This window comes from Canis lupus, chromosome 34, assembly GCF_048164855.1.
Source record: "Canis lupus baileyi chromosome 34, mCanLup2.hap1, whole genome shotgun sequence".
Lineage (NCBI taxonomy): Eukaryota > Metazoa > Chordata > Mammalia > Carnivora > Canidae > Canis > Canis lupus.
Genome location: NC_132871.1, coordinates 30,377,890 through 30,382,616, shown reverse-complemented (window position 1 = coordinate 30,382,616; position 4,727 = coordinate 30,377,890). Strand labels below are relative to the sequence as shown.

The following is a 4,727-nucleotide window of genomic DNA, read 5'->3' as shown; positions in this document are numbered from 1 at the left end:
ATGGTGGGAGGTGACAAGGGTTAGAAATGAAAATCCAGTATCTGATGGTTCTGTTTTTCTTCCCACTAGGTTTTCAAAAAAACATAGTGACTAGTTAAAAGGAGAGAGAATGTATTTGTGTTCTACTTATTTATTTAAAAAAATGCTTTAAATTTTTTTTCCTCTGAAGAAGTTCTGAGTAAATGATTTAGTAATTATTAGAAGAAAAAATGTAGCTGATGCCTTGCAAAAGAGCGAAAGAATGACCAGAAAGTATAAGGTCAATCTCATACATGATATTATAATAAAAAAGAAAGTTAAAGAGCAGAATGATATCTGCAGAGAACAAAATCCTACCAGAAAGATATGTTCATATAAAATATGAAAAATTTTACAATTTATTTCTCAATAAGCTGGAAGACGTGAAAAGTGTTACACAATGAAGGGAATAACTTTAATAAGAATTAGAAAATCTTAAAACAAGCACTTTGGAGAAAATAGTAAATATTTAGAACTTAAATTAGAGAAAATTAAACAGGGATCCCTGGGTGGCGCAGTGGTTTAGCGCCTGCCTTTGGCCCAGGGCGTGATCCTGGAGACCCGGGATCGAATCCCACATCGGGCTCCCGGTGCATGGAGCCTGCTTCTCCCTCTGCCTGTGTCTCTGCGCCTCTCTCTGTGTGACTATCATAAATAAATAAAAATTTTAACAAAAAAAAAAAAAGAGAGAGAAAATTAAACATAAGAGCAAATGAACAATACTTACCTGGCAGGGGAGATACCATGATCACGAAGGTGGTTTTCCCAGGGCGAGGCTTATCCACTGTACTCCGGATGTGCTGACCCCTGTGATTTCCCCAAATGTGGGAAACTCGACTGCATAATTTGTGGTAGTGGGGGACTGCGTTCGCGCTTTCCCCCTAAAAAAGAAAAAAAAAAGAGCAAATGAACATAATAAAAATATATATAAAGTAAAATATGTATCAAAGCATAGGAAATATGGTTTATAATACATATTAACATACAAATTATGAAATAGAAGATTAAAATAAAAATAAAAAATCAGGGTGCCTGGGTGGTTCAGTGGGTTAAACATCTGCTTTCAATTCAGGTCATGATCCTGGGGTCCTGGGACGAAGTCCTGAGTCAGGCTCCCTGCTCAGTGGGGAGTCTGCTTCTCCCTCTCCTTCTGCCCCTCACCCCTGCTCATGCTCTCTCCCTCTCTGTCTCTCTCTATAAATAAGTGAATAAAATCTTTTTAAAAAATCAAAAAAGAACAGGGAAAAGATAAAAAAGATTAAATTAGGAAATGAGTAGTTCTATTAATAGTCAAAGAAATGCCAGCATATGGATAATGGGAATCTTTGGGGAAAAAATCAAAGGAAGAGTGCACTAAATGTCCTTGCATTTAATATTGTAAGTTGTACCTTATATTTAATGTTATAAATAGTAAATTAAGCAACTGACTTATAAGGAAAACTATATTGTTATCAAATTTTTCCACACTGGTGATTTATACCAAAAGAAAATTGAATAAGAACTCAAGAAATGAAAATGTTGGGCAGCCCGAATGGCTCAGCATTGAGTACCTGCCTTCAGTCCAGGGCGTGATCCTGGAGACCCAGGATCGAGTCCCACGTAGGGCTCCCTGCATGGAGCCTGCTTCTCCTTCTGCCTCCCATGAATAAATAAATAAAATCTTAAAAAAAAAAATGAAAATGTTACCCACAAATTTTACATCTAGCAAAACTGACTTTTTCACACAAAGTTTACAAACTGTTGTTGAAATGTATAAACTGAGGAAATATGGTTCCCTTTTCTGAGGAATCTAGTAGAGGGCAACCATTTAGACAATCAAGATAACAAGGGAGACATTGACATAAGAACTAGTGATAAATGTTAAATATAGTTGCTTGCAGAATTAATTCTAAATGAGAATTAAAGAGTATTTAAAAAAAAGAGTATAGTATACCCAGACCATGTGGATATACCACATCTCCATCAAGAATGGTGAGAAAGTGTGGGAAATATGGATAGATAGATAGATAGATTGATTGATAGATATTGATATAGCTCAGAAATATTTTTTGAGAGTTTTCAGTGGATGTGCTGACATTATTATTGTTATTCTAAAACTATGTGTAATGTGTGGGAAATGAGTAATTATGGAGTTTGCTAATTCTATGATTGCTGGTGGAATTAAAACCAGGATTCTGATTTATTGTGAGGAAGAAAGATGTAATACAAATAGTTAATTAATTTTTTTAAATTTTATTTCAATTCAATTTGCCAACATATAGTACAACACCCAGTGCTCATTCCATCAAGTGCCCTCCTCACCCAGTTACCCTACATCGCCCCCCACCTCCCCTTCTGCAACCCTTTGTTTCCCAGAGTTAGGAGTTTTTCATAGTTTGTCTCCCTGTCTAATTTTTCCCACTCAGTTCCCCTCCTTTCCCCTATAATCCCTTTCACATTTCTTATATTCCACACATGAGTGAAACCATATGATAATTGTCTTTCTCTGATTGACTTATTTTACTCAGCATAATACCCTCCAGTTCCATCCGCGTCATTGTAAATGGTAGGTATTCATACCAAATAGTTAATTTTTAAATTGTATAATACTAAACTTGAAATTGAAATTTAATTATGAAAATCAAGAGTATCTATCCTGAGAAAGATATATATATCTGAAATATGTATTTATAGTATATGCATATATATTGTATGTATATGTCTGTATATTGTATTGTGTATGTATACACATTTTTATATCTAGTTTCACCACCAAAGTTCAGATACAGCGATCATCTCAGGAAAAATTAGAATCTCACACTGAGCACCCAAGCTGTAGTCTTGAAATACCACTTACCATCAAAAGATACTAGGGCGGGGGATCCCTGGGTGGCTCAGTGGTTTGGCGCCTGCCTTGGCCCAGGGCGCCATCCTGGAGTCCAGGGATGAGTCCTGCGTCGGGCTCCCTGCATGGAGCCTGCTTTACCTCCTCCTGTGTCTCTGCCTCTCTCTCTGTGTCTCTCATGAATAAGTAAATAAAATCTTAAAAAAAAAAAAAAAGATACTAGGGCTGCTTGGAAAAATATCTGATGGAAGATCTGGGGCGGAAATGTTAAAATCAGAAAACTTTGTTATAAAAATTGGTGATGAAGCTATCAAAGATTACTTGGGTCTGGTCAAAAGGAGCCAATTTAAAGAAGTTCCCATGACTGGAGGGACAAGATAATTCATACTTTAATTAGGATAATTAAAATTCATTTCAATCCATCAGTATGTTCTCTTAAAAAACAGATAATTCAAGGGAAACAAGCATTTATCTTGAAACAAAGATAAATAAATAATAAATGAGAAGACTATCTCTTTATAATAATGTTTCAACTTTAAAAAAAAAGCAATAAATGATAGAATTGGAATGTCACTAGTTTTCGATCCCAAGGAATTAATGGATCTAGGCATGGAGTATCAACAGCTACCAACATCTCACACACACACACACACACACACACACACACACACGGAAACCATGTGGCATAGGCCTAAGACTATATGCCTATATAGTCTTCTCAAAGGGATTGAACAGGAGGCATGTTAAACCTCGGGATTTCATGATACTCTACATAGAAAACCCAAAAGTCTCCACCCCAAGATTGCTAGAACTCATACAGCAATTCGGTAGCGTGGCAGGATACAAAATCAATGCCCAGAAGTCAGTGGCATTTCTATACACTAACAATGAGACTGAAGAAAGAGAAATTAAGGAGTCAATCCCATTTACAATTGCACCCAAAAGCATAAGATACCTAGGAATAAACCTCACCAAAGATGTAAAGGATCTATACCCTCAAAACTATAGAACACTTCTGAAAGAAATTGAGGAAGACACAAAGAGATGGAAAAATATTCCATGCTCATGGATTGGCAGAATTAATATTGTGAAAATGTCAATGTTACCCAGGGCAATATACACGTTTAATGCAATCCCTATCAAAATACCATGGACTTTCTTCAGAGAGTTAGAACAAATTATTTTAAGATTTGTGTGGAATCAGAAAAGACCCCGAATAGCCAGGGGAATTTTAAAAAAAGAAAACCATATCTGGGGGCATCACAATGCCAGATTTCAGGTTGTACTACAAAGCTGTGGTCATCAAGACAGTGTGGTACTGGCACAAAAACAGACACATAGATCAATGGAACAGAATAGAGAACCCAGAAGTGGACCCTGAACTTTATGGTCAACTAATATTCGATAAAGGAGGAAAGACTATCCATTGGAAGAAAGACAGTCTCTTCAATAAATGGTGCTGGGAAAATTGGACATCCACATGCAGAAGAATGAAACTAGACCACTCTCTTGCACCAGACACAAAGATAAACTCAAAATGGATGAAAGATCTAAATGTGAGACAAGATTCCATCAAAATCCTAGAGGAGAACACAGGCAACACCCTTTTTGAACTCGGCCATAGTAACTTCTTGCAAGATACATCCACGAAGGCAAAAGAAACAAAAGCAAAAATGAACTATTGGGACTTCATCAAGATAAGAAGCTTTTGCACAGCAAAGGATACAGTCAACAAAACTCAAAGACAACCTACAGAATGGGAGAGATATTTGCAAATGACATATCAGATAAAGGGCTAGTTTCCAAGATCTATAAAGAACTTATTAAACTCAACACCAAAGAAACAAACAATCCAATCATGAAATGGGCAAAAGACATGAAGAGA

General features: G+C 36.4%; 1 non-coding gene across 1 annotated transcript; it reads left to right on the top strand.

Annotated features, from left to right (window-relative positions):
• The first annotated feature begins 737 nt into the window (after positions 1-737).
• Positions 738-901, top strand: LOC140624642 (U1 spliceosomal RNA). Its single transcript, XR_012024098.1, has one exon. It is a non-coding gene; the product is annotated as a U1 spliceosomal RNA (small nuclear RNA).
• Positions 902-4,727: the final 3,826 nt, after the last annotated feature.